Consider the following 13,277-nt stretch of genomic DNA (forward strand, 5'->3'; position numbering starts at 1 on the left):
GCCTGGGGTTTACTGCAATTCCTGATGTTATTAGCAGCTAAATAATGCACCAGGAACATACATTACTCTTGCTGCATGCTGTTAAAAAAAAAATTTAAGTTGTAAAATCAGGGGTTTCTTTTACAGTACTACTTTACATATTTTTAAGAGAATACAAATGAATGTACTATCTGCAGCAGTAGTAAGTTAAGCTATAAATACAGAATGTATTATTATTGCTGTAATACAGTTATATTAGAGAATACAAACAAATATACTATCCATAGCAGTAGTTAGTTAAGCTATAGATACGGAACATGTTATTTGCTGTACAGAGTGTTATTATACAATACCTAATTCCAAGCAGATGACTTGTTTCAGTAAGCTTTGTATCTGTAGTGAATTATCTTTGTGAAGGAGCAGGATTAAACTGGTTTTAGCTGTACTTCCTATGAATGGTTAAGCTATGTTTTGCACACTACAGTAGGAGTTTGCCAGCACGTAGCAGGCTCGAATTCTATACTGGGCCTAATCTTATTTTTCTATTAACCTCACTTTCCCTCTGCTTCCTGGGATTGCCACGCGGCTGCTGATTCCCAACCCCAGCCCACCCCATTGAAAGGTTTGCTGTGGTAGAGGACTGCTGTGCTACTTTTAAATTATCTGGCAGCAGCACCAAAGTCATTCCCAACAGCTAAGGTTTTATTTCTGCAAGCGAGCAAGGTTAATACCTTAGTCTATTACTCAGCTGTAATGTAAAGGTTGAAATCTGCTTTGCCTCCCCCGGGAATGAGAAGCACTAGCTAGTATTACATAGGTCCCCATAGCTGCTGTACAAAATAGTGTATAGTGTTTTATTTTTGTCAAGCTAGAATCTAGTGTTAAGTCTAAAATCATAGCAGTTAAATATACAACTGCAAGACCTTACCCTGGTAAGCTGTGTGCTTGTACTTACATTAACAGCACATACTGATTGGCTCTGTAATAACCCAGTCAGGTTGTGCCCCGCTCCATTTGCCTTGCTACCGCTCAACTCACTCCGGTCCCCTACCCTACCCCCAATTCCCACCCACCCCCACATCATCCAAATATATTTGTGATCCTTGTCACCTGATCACCTCCCTCCACCAGTTACTACTACTAGCCACACCCCCAGGAAATTGCCCTTACTTTTGTACTCCTCTCACTATTACCATACCTTAGAAGCTATTCTCAATCCTAAGGCTATACACCATCTATTTCCTGCTATACCCTAACATGTTTCTTCTACTAACTTTCCTCCTACTATCACTCTCTTCTTTAACCTACATTACATCCATACACACATTCAACCCCATAGACAGTACCGCCTACCATACAACACACACTTTAACACCTACTAACACATATATCAACTTTACTATCTGTCCAGCATTATTTAAGGATGACATAATACTATATACTAACAAGACCCACCTTCCAAATCCTTACTATAGAAAAAACCCTTATATAGTCTTTACAAGTATAGCACACACTATTAAGAATATAATAATTCTCAGCACAATACTCCTTATATCAGGAGACATTCACCCAAACCCAGGACCCTGTCCCACTACCCTAGCAAATAAACTTAATCAGACCTACTGATCATAAATATCATTGCCAGAAGTATTTCAAGCAAACTTCCAGACCTACATACATACATTTCTCACCATTCCCTAGATATTCTTATGATCTCAGAAACCTGGCTTAAACCCCCTATCACAAACAATGAAATTCTCCCACCAGGATACAATATTCTAAGGTTAGACAGAAGAGGCGGGAAAGGAGGTGGAGTTGCCATTTTCTTTAAAAATTCACTCAACCTCCAGCCACTTCAAACCCCCATACCCATATTTCAGAATGCAGAAATCTTAGGTGCCACTCTATCTGTGAACAATGAAAAACAAATTAACATTCTATGTAGCTATACCCCTCCTGGAAATAACTCCCATACTATAGAAGAAATTATCCTGTGGCTCAGTCAAAACCTTCCACATGAAACAATTGTACTAGGAGATCTAAGCACTGACTGGCTAGCATGTAACTCAATTAACCCCTCCATTTCAATAAATCTCTATGGATTTGCCCAATTAATCCAAGAACCCACCAGAATTGACAACAAATCTCAAAGACAGTCTATTATTGACTGGACATTAGTGAACTACCCCAAATATAACTATCACACAAAACTTCTACCAGATGGACTAAGTGACCATCTCCCTACTTTTCTCCTTAGGAAACGTGCCAATATCCCAAAGCCCATAGTCTATAGACAAGTCAGGGCTGACAAAAATTTAAACCCAGAGGATCTAAATGATACTCTAAAACAATGCAACTGGGAGCCACTAAAAACTCTAGACCTAGACCAAGCAGTAGACTATTTCAACAAAACATTCACCAGAGTTCTAAATGCAATTGCCCCAATCAGAAAAATTAGTGTCAATGTAAACTATGCTCCATGGCTGAGCAGAGATGCAAGAGCATTGAAACAATGGAAAAAAGACAACTCTAACCAAAGTAAACAAAACTATGAACAACTTAGGAACCTAGCCAAAAAACAAACAAAACTAGACAAACAAAACTACTTCCTCAATTTAAAAAACAAACACTCAAAAAACCCACAAAATTCTGGAACACTTTAAACTCATTGCTAAGACCAGGTAAAACTACCACCCCCACCCCTAAATCCCCTAATAATGAAAATAGCAATATCGCTACCCAGCTGAACCATCACTTCATAAACTCAATTCAAACTTTAATCACCCAATTCACCAAACACGATGACCTACCTATTACTACTAAAAATAGCACTCCATGTAACTCAGCTAAACTCCCAAATAACTTACTCCCCTTTACCCTCTCACCTGTTCCAACTAGCAAAATTAAGAAACTCATCTGCAAACTAAAACCTAAAACACTTGCAGCTGATGGAATACCTGCAAACTTTTTGAAAATAGCAGCTGACTCCTTATCTTATCCCATTTCAATCCTTATCAACCGGTCAATCAAAGAAGTCTACGTTCCCCAAATCTGGAAAATCTCCTACATCATACCACTACATACCACTGAAAACGGACCTGTTCCAGTTGGACTATCCTGGTTAACAAATGTAAAATAAAATAAAAATAAATAAAAATAAATTAGAAGTAGGTATTGGGGGAGTTACCATTGTGTAAAAAAATATGTTTCGCTTTTTTTTTTTAAGTGAAAGATTGCATGCACCAAGGCTTTTTCTCAGTGCATGCATACTGGTGTGTTGACATCTGCAATTTCAATATTTTGACATTAACATTCTGGCAGTAATATTGAATGCAGGGTGATAAACAATTTGATTTAGTGAGAAGGGGTGATAACCTAGTCAATAAGCAAGGAAGCAGACATTGCAGTGCTGCTTGAGCTTTAGGCTGGAGAGATAAGGAAATCGTGGGGTAGAGATTATGATTGGTCAGACGGTGGCTGGAAAAGATGAGCAGCAGTACTATTCCAAGAAAAGTTAGCATGGAAGTGTGTGAGCTGCTTGCTTAAGGGGAGGGGGATATAGGTAGTAGGTAGGTGTCTGAAGAAAGGTACAAGTATAGTGGGTCATGTTATTCACCTTGTATAAAAGAAAGGAGCATAGTAATTATTGTGTGGATTTCAAAATAAAGTTTACAAACCAAGAAGAAAAATACATTACTGCAGAGACTCCAATTTGGGGTTCCAGCAGGAAACAATCTCAAAAAATCACTCAAAAGCTGCTGAAATGTTTGATTTTAACGCTTTCATTTTAATAAATGCAAAACTTCTTCAGATAAAAACAGTAAAAGTCCAAACACACTTGAAAAGGAGCTTATATAACATTCTAGCTCACATGAGGACCAAGCCCTCTTTCATTCATGAAATTTAAAGCTATACACCCATGTTAAAGTCTTTACTCCATGGCTTAAATTACATAGTGTTCAATGGGTATTAAGCATTGCAAAAATATGTCACCTAAACATAGTTTAACATATCAAAACATAGACAAATCATGAAAGGCATAATAAAAGCATAAAACGCTTTCTCCCAAAATTTTATGTTATAACACAACAAATTCTGCCACATCACTTATGGTGCAAAAATTTCATATTTCCATACCGGATCGGTCGAGGCCCGGGTTAACAACGACTGCCACCAGTACTGTTAGCCAACAGGGTGCTGGCAGAAATTGGGCTAGTGTTGGCCGAAGGAGAAGAGGAGGGTGAAGGCATGCCCGAAGGCAGGAAGAGAGGAGGAAGGTTAGGAGTGTAGCAGTGAGGGTAGGAACTTTGAATGTTGGCAGTATGACTGGTATAGGAAGAGAGCTAGCTGATATGATGGAGAGAAGGAAGGTTGATATATTGTGCGTGCAAGAGACCAGTTGGAAGGGAAGTAGGGCCAGGTGTATAGGAGGCAGGTTCAAATTGTTCTATCATGGTATGGATGTCAGGAGAAATGGGGTAGGGGCTATACTAAAGGAACAATATGCCAAGAGTGGTTTAGACGTGAAGAGAGTGTCTGACAGAGTGATGTTTGTGAAGCTCAAAATTGATGGTGTAATGATGAATGTTGTTACTGCATATGCTCCACAAGTTGGGTGTGCGATGGATGAGAAAGAGAAATTTTGGAGTGAGTTGGATGAAGTTGTGGTGAGTGTACCCAAGGGTGAGAGACTAGTGATTGGAGTGGACTTTAATGGGCATGTAGGTGAAGTGAACAGAGGGGATGAGGAAGTGATGGGTAGGTATGGTGTTAAGGAGAGGAATGCAGAAGGTCAGATGATTGTGGATTTTGCGAAAAGGATGGACATGGCTGTGGTGAATATGTATTTTAAGAAGAGGGAGGAGCATAGTGTGATGTACAAGAGTGGAGGAAGATGCACACAGGTGGATTATATCCTATGTAGGAGGGCCAGTCTGAAGGAGATTGGAGACTGTAAAGTGGTGGCAGGGAAAGTGTAGTTAAGCAGCATAGAATGGTGGTCTGTAGGATGACATTGGTGATCAAGAAGAGGAGGAGGAGTGTGAAAGCAGTGCCAAGGATTAAATGGTGGAAGTTAAAAAAGGGTGATTGTGAAGTGGAGTTTAGGGAAGAGTTAAGACAGGCACTGGGAGGCAGTGGAGAGTTACCGAATAGCTGGGTAACTACAGCAGAACTAGTAAGGGAGAATGCTAGAAAGGTGCTTGGTGTGACAACTGGTCAGAGGAAGGAGGACAAGGAGACCTGGTGGTGGAATGAGGAAGTACAGGAGAGTATACAGAGGAAGAGGCTGGCGAAGAGGAAGTGGGATTGTCAAAGAGATGAAGAAAGTAGACATGAGTATAAGGAGATGAGGTGCATGGCAAAGAGAGAGGTGGCGAAAGCTAAGGATAAGGCGTATGGAGAGTTGTATGAGAGATTGGACATGAAAGAGGGAGAAAAGGACCTGTACTGATTGGCTAGACAGAGGGACAGAGCTTGGAAAGATGTGCAGCAAGTAAGGGTGATAAAGGATAGGGAGGGAAAGGTATTCACAAGAAAGGAGAGTGTGTTGAGTAGATGGAAAGAGTATTTTGAGAGGCTGATGAATGAATAGAATGAGAGAGAGAGAAGGTTGGATGATGTGGGGATAGTGAATCAGGAAGTGAAACAGATTAGCAAGGAAGAGGTGAGGACAGCTATGAAGAGGATGAAGAATGGAAAGGCTGTTGGCCAAGATGACATACCAATGGAAGCATGGAGGTGCTTAGGAGAAATGGCAGTGGAATTTTTAACTAGATTGTTTAATGAAATTTTGGAAAGTCAGAGGATGCCTAAGGAGTGGAGAAAAAGTGTTTTGGTACCTATCTTTAAGAATAAGGGTGATGTGCAGAGCTGCAGTAACTACAGAGGGATACAATTGATAAGTCACAGCTTGAAGTTATGGGAAAGAGTAGTAAAAGCTAGGTTAAGAAGGGAGGTGATGATTAGTGATCAGCAGTATGGTTTAATGCCAGGAAAGAGCACTACATATGCAATGTTTACTCTGAGAGTGTTATTGGAGAAATACAGAGAAGGTTAGAAGGAGTTGCATTGTGTCTTTGTAGACTTGGAGAAAGCATATGACAGGGTGCCTAGAGAAGAGTTGTGGTATTGTATGAGGAAGTCGGGAGTGGCAGAGAAGTATGTAAGAGTGGTACAGGATATGTACGAGGGTAGTGTGACAGTGGTGAGGACTGCAGTGGGAGTGACAGATCAGTTTAAGGTGGAGGTGGGATTACATCAAGGATCAGCTCTGAGTCCTTTCTTATTTGCAGTGGTGATGGACAGGTTGACAGATGAGATCAGACAGGAGGCCCCGTGGACTATGATGTTTGCAGATGACATTGTGATCTATAGTGAGAGTAGGAATCAGGTTGAGGAGACTCTGGAGAGGTGGAGATATGCTCTAGAGAGCAGAGGAATGAAGGTCAGCAGGGCTAAGACAGAATATATATGTGTAAATGAGAGGGAGGGTAGAGGAATGGTGAGGATGCAGAGAGTAGAGTTGGTAAAGGTGGACGAGTTTAAGTACTTGGGATCAACAATTCAGAGTAATGGTGAATGTGGAAGAGAGGTGAAGAAGAGAGTACAGGCAGGGTGGAATAGGTGGAGAAGAGTGTCAGGAGTGATTTGTGACAGATGGGTACCAGTAAGAGTGAAAGGGAAGGTCTACAAGAGGGTAGTGAGACCAGCTATGTTATATAGGTTGGAGACAGTGGCATTGACAAAAAGGAAGGAGTCAGAGCTGGATGTGGCAGAGTTAAAGATGTTAAGATTTGCACTCAGTGTGACTAGGATGGATAGGATTAGGAATCAGTATATTAGAGGGTCAGCTCATGTTGGACAGTTTGGAGACAAAGCAAGAGAGATGAGATTGCGTTGGTTTGGACATGTGCTGAGGAGGGATGAAGGGTATATTGGGAGAAAGATGCAAAGGATGGAGCTGCCAGGTAACAGGAAAAGAGGAAGGCCTAAGATAAGGTTTATGGACGTGGTGAGAGAGGACATGCAGGCGGTTGGTGTGACAGATCAAGATGCAGAGGATAGGAAGAAATGGAAAGACATGATCAGCTGTGGCGACCCCTAACAGGAAAAGCCAAAAGATGATGATGATGATGACAACAAAAGGTTCAAAGAAATATCCAAAAAATATTCATACAGAGAGCAAAATACAGTAAAAAGGAATTAAAAAATGAAAACTGAAAGATGAGAAATAACCTACATTTTTTATCTTTTTAAAGCATTAAGTTTAAATAAACAACCAATGGAGGTGTGATTGTTAAGTCCAGGCCAGCTGTAAGCATGGCGATTAAGTTACCAAAATAGCTCACATTTTTCAAGATACAGCTGCCATGGACTCCTACGTCATCTTGCGTTATTTTCTCATTGATCATACATTTGAAAAAATGGCCTGGAATGTCTGCAGCTTGTTTGGCTAAAGCATTTGCTCCTTTATTAATTCTGATGTCATGTATATGTTTGCAGACACGGTCTTTTAATGTACGTTCAGTTTTACCAATGTAAAATGGTGGACAATTTTGTCACAGAGCAGCATATACAATGCCAGTGGTGAGACAGTTGAATGAGTCTTTTAATTTGAAAGTCTGGTTATTAACCTTGAATTCTTCACATACCATTATACATTTGCAAATAGAGCAGAAGCTGCATTTTGCCATTTTACAATTCTTTGTGGGAAAACAATTCCTGGCATGAAAATGTTCCACGATTTTCTTTATATTACGGCCACACATATACACTATATTTGGTTTGTCACCCACCTTATTCAATATATTCGTGTCCTCCTTGAAGAGAGCCCAGTTCTTCTCCAAAATTCTCTTTATGTTTCTGCTGTCCAAACTGTATGGAGTAATAAAGGCACCACTGTAGTTGAGACTCGTAGAACGTATGCCCATACTCCTCCCTGCTTTGAGTATGGGAGAGGGGGAAAGAGATGGTTCTACTGTGGAATACTGAAGAGTGATATGTGTTATGCTGGGCTCACCTTGGTTAATAGGTGCAAACATATTCCTCTGACATTTGTTGATGACTTCATACATCAGCTCATAGAGCAGATTAGACTGCTAATCTCTGACCAGGAATGTGGACATGGTGTTCACATTCATCCAGAAAATTTACAAATTGTGATACCATTCATGCAGCTCTTATGAACTGACTCTTATTATTGTGTGGATTTAAATTGGTTCTGTTTAAGGATTTGACATAATGTTTTGTGCAACAGAGTTTCATAGGAAGTGTCAGATGGTGCTAATGAATGGAATGAATTTGTTAGGATTGTTTTACATATACAGTGAAAAGTGGTAAGATATGAAACAATTTATGAGAGTAGGCTTGAACAAATGTCATTAATGTGGTGACACCATGGAGTTATAGTCAGCAGACATGTTAGATCAAAGCATCTCTGATTTTTTTTTTTAATTTCTCCAAGTCTTTTGACTTTCTAATAGCATGATGGGAATGGACCCCATTCCTAAGTCAAAGTATGATTCAAGTTCATGAAATTAGTATTATTTCAATCTTTGATGTTAGCCAGAAGTGCTCTTCACAGCATCTGCAATGTGCTAAGTAAGTAATATATAATAATTCCTTCTGCAATTTGTATAGATTTACATGTATCAAAAACATATCTACGATTGTAAATTCTTTTTTATAAGACTCATTGCTCCTACTACTATTGTAACTGTCTGGGTATCCTTCTTCCATATTTCCTTGATATTTATCTGCATATCTTTTAAGTTTTTCTGCCTGTGTCAATATTTATAGTTTATTATAGGTTTATAGGTTCATAGGTAGGTACTAGGCTATCAGCCTAGTTCCCTGGCTTTTGCCACCCAAGAAAGTTATTTTCCTGCACCCCTGTCTAGCAGAGCCACAGAAGTGATCCCCAGGGTGAATTTCCTATTTCTCATCCAATTGTCAAGATTTTTCTTAAAGAGGGCTAATGAGGAGCTTTGCTTAACATGAATGGGTAGTCTGTTCCAGAGCATGCAAAGTCTCTGTGACAGGAATCTATCCCTCCAGCATATTCTGTTTATTCTGGTGGCAAGGTTTAGATCCCTGGAGCATGTGGCTCAGAGGGATTGGGGTTTCTTTAAGTGTAGCATGTCCAACAGATCTGGGTTTGACATGGCTTTGTATGTTAGACAGGGGTCACCTCTAAGTAGGTGATAGGTGATGGAGTAAAGCTGGAGATTTTGAGATGGTCTGCATATGACATCTGTTTGAGGCTGGTAATCCTCTTAGTGAGGTATTTCTGTGGCTTTCTAGTTGTTGTAGATGTCTTGCAAGGTACATGTCAAACGGGGCATTCTACTCTATAAGGGGTCTAATGAGGGATGAGTAGAGAGGGACAATGACCTCTTATTTTCTGGAGGTGAACCCCTTTGTGATGAGGTGTGCCACATAGAAGGATTTCCTGACTACTGTGGCAATGTGATTATCAAAGGAGAGACTACTGTCTATCTGTGTCCCAAGGTCTCATCACACTTTCAGTGTTTAGTAGGCTACTGCCTATGTGAAAATTCATGGCTGCAGTGTTTTCCCAAAGGGGATGACAATGCATTTCTTGGCATTGAGCTTGAGGCCATGACTTTGACACCAAGTATCAGTCTCATGTCTCAGTGAGGCATCTTTGTAGAATGTCCACATCATTAGGCAATTCTGTTATGGCACCTAGTTTGCAGTTGTCTGAGAACTTCATTAGCCAAAGACCTGCTGTATTAGCCTGCACTTCTGAGAAGTAGATGCCAAACAGGATAGGATCCTGGACTGAGCCCTGTGGTACTCCACTTGTCACTGGTCTAAAGTTGGATTTGGAGTCGGTTACTTTCACTGTGTGGGTTCTGTCAGTGAGCCAGTTGGCCACCCATCTTGTGATATAGTAATTTATGCCCAGTCTAGTGAGTTTATCTATAATTCCATAGTGGGGGATGGTGTCAAAAACTTTGGCGAGGTCAAGATAGGCTGTGTGCACCACCTTACCCTCGTCCACGTCTCTGGTGACTACTTCAATGAAGTCAATCAGGTTTAGGAGACATGACCTACATTTTACAAACCCAAGCTGAGTGAGGTCCAGAGTTTGGAGGTTACCTATGCCTTTGTTTATAAGCTCCAAGATGATATGTTCCATGGCCTTGCAGACCAGACTAGTTAGGCTAATGCAGTGGTAGTTCCAGGGTGCGTAGTGGCACCCCCTTTGTGGAGTGGGATAACCATTGCTGTGTGCCATTCAGTAGGCACAAAGCCTGAAGTGAGGCTATGGTTAAACATGGTACTTAGATGGGGTGCCAGTTCATTCTGTAGTTCATGCAGAACACAGCCTGGGATGTTGTCAGGTCCCATGGATGCTATGTTCTTGGCTTTGGAGAGTGCGGTCTTTACTTGTGCAGCCATGATTACAGGGGCTTTGCATACTTTCGGTAATAGTGATGGGCCCTTTGGCGGGTGGGGTGGTGAAGTGTGCACTGAACCTATCTGCCAGGATGTTGGCAATATCAGTTGGTTCTGTATATCTAGTGCCATTGTGCTGTAGCTCAGAGCAGATATGAGTGTCGCCATTGAGATTCTTGACATAGCTGTAGAATGCTTTGTGGTTGTCTTTAGAATCAGTGGCAATTTTATTTTTGTAACTAGCTTTGGAGGATTTTATGAGGGATCTCAGCTTCTTACTGAGGCTGACCAGGGAGTTTCTGCAATCAGGGAATTTTACTCTTTTTTGCAACAGCTTCTTTGTTCTGTTGTAGAGTTTGTTTATGGCAGGGGACTACCAGATTATCTTCCTTTTTTTGGAGGATAACGTCTTGGTTCAGTTAGGGATGGCACGATCCATGACTTGTGTATGTGCTTATACAGTGCATTTATAAAGGATTCAGCAGTCATACCTCTATTTTCCATCTGTATGGGTGTCGTGAAGCTTGCCACTTCTGTCTTAAGAAGCATGACGTTGGCTTTGGAGAAGTTTTTTTATGGTGGTTTCCTTAATGGGGGGTGGGGGTGGGATATTGATGCACTGAACCTATCTGCCAGGATGTTGGCAATATCAGTTGTGTAAATGTATGTAAATGTATGTTGCTTAACACTAATTAAATGTAGACTTGATGTACTATCTATAGAGTTAATCTGTCCTCCTGTGTGTGCATTCTAGCAGCCTACCGCAGACCGTTTACCCTCTCCCCCTCCTGTTATCACTACCCTAGAATATATTTAAACCTAAGACTGGTCCAACTATCCCTGCTGTTTGCTATCTCTTTCTACCATTAGGTGGCAGCCTCTACCAATATAAATCTTAGATATTCTTTATAATCCCAACAAGTTTTATTTTTTCACAAACAGTTGGTTATGAGTTAATATCCTTAGACTGTAAATATCTTCTCCCCCCTGCTAAACCACTCTCTGTAAAGGCAGCCTTCTTTTTCTGGCTGGAAATATTTAGCTCATACCTTCCAACTACAGCCTTTAAACTGCTATTTGCTGATACATTTTCTGCCATACTCACCTCTAGTGTTCTTTCCCGCTCCGTTTGCCCTATGGGCTCACTCTGCTCCCCTACCCTGCCCCCATTTCCCACATGCCCCAGTACTCCTAGCTTTATTCCTATCTTACCCCACCCACTCAGCCTAATTACCCAATACCAGCTCCCCACTCATTACTCCTCCCACCTATAGCCATCCTTCTTAAACTCTGTAATCTGTACAACACCCAATAATTATAGTCCCCTCCTCTTTTCTTAAATCTCTAGAATACCTCCATCACTTTTAAACCCTTTCTTCTTCATGCTTGTCCAATACCATATCTTAGCCATCTCTTACTTTCTCAAATACTTTCAAACAAATGAACTGGCAAATTCTAAACTTCAACTCTGTCTAACTCATCTCATCTGTTTGAACTCAAACCCATCACTACTACTTCATAAAAAACTTTTGTCCACACTTAAACCTTCATCATTCAAATATCGATCCAAAAAAAAATCATATGTCCCTAAACTCTGGCTCAGCTTATATTCTTTTTCTTCCTCTTCAAAAAAAGCAAATACCAGCATCTCTTCACCCCCCCCCTTTTTGCTCTCTCACCAATCCAAAAAATGCTAAAAAATGCATCCACCCAACTTATGCCTTTTCTGACCCCAAACAATCTTCTCTCTCCTACCCAGCATAGTTTCTACTGTTTTACTCAATCTGTCTAAAGTCTTTAATACTGTTTCCCACAAGCACCTTTTCTGTCATCTCTCAAACCTTAATCTCTCACATAATGCTTTATCCTGGTTATCCAGCTATCCATCAGACAGATCACAGGCAGTCAAATGGAAGAACTCCATCTCATCCTTCCTACCTACCCCAACTGGTGTTGCACAGGGATCCATCCTTGGGCCATTGCTTTTTAACATCTTCATCAATAACTTTCACACTGCTATTCCTGATGCTAAAATCATTCAATACGCAGACAATTCAACCTTAGTCTGCTCTGCCTCAAACCTCTCTGAATTGCTGACTAAAACCCAAACTGCCTTCTCAACAACTGAAAACTGGATGTGCCAAAACCACCTCTCTCTCAATGCAAATAAATAAAAGATTCTACTATTCCCTCCCACAAAGACCCTCTCCTACGATAAAAACAACTTCAAAGTCTATAGTCAAACCAACTCACCTATAGAAGTAGTCCCTTTTGCCAAACTACTTGACATTACTGTAGATGAACACCTCAAGTTTGATATTAATATTCAACAAAATATTAAGAAAACCCACCAAAAGCTAGGTATGCTGTATAGGAATAATAGCTTTTTCTCCAACTCTATCAGGCAAACTCTGGCCTTGACTTATCTTCTTCCTTCCTTATTATACGGAGCCCCTCTCCTAATCAACCTGTCCTCCAATATCACTTCTAAACTAGAAAACCCCTACAACAAAATCTCTAAATTTGCCTCTAAATCTAAAATACCACCTATCACTGCCTAACCCTACAATCCCTGAATTGGCTTGAACTCCCAAACTACCTAGACTATCTCCAACTCACTACTGCACATAGACTTATATTTCGCCAAACAAAATGCCCCACTCTAACTAACATCCTTCCCCCTTATTCACCCAACAGAGCTCTCAGATCTGAAAATCAGAACTTAATTACTACCCATAAACCTAAATGTCCTGCTGGACAACTTCTCCTATCTTTCTCACTGGGCAAAAAACGGAATTCCCTTCCCTCCACACTAAGAACCATACCAAACTCAAAAAACCTCAAAACCCAACTATTCAAACACCTGTCTACTA

The sequence above is a fragment of the Protopterus annectens genome, chromosome 5.part0 (assembly GCF_019279795.1).
Source record: "Protopterus annectens isolate FY-2018-M chromosome 5.part0, PAN1.0, whole genome shotgun sequence".
In the NCBI taxonomy this organism is placed as follows: Eukaryota; Metazoa; Chordata; order Ceratodontiformes; family Protopteridae; genus Protopterus; species Protopterus annectens.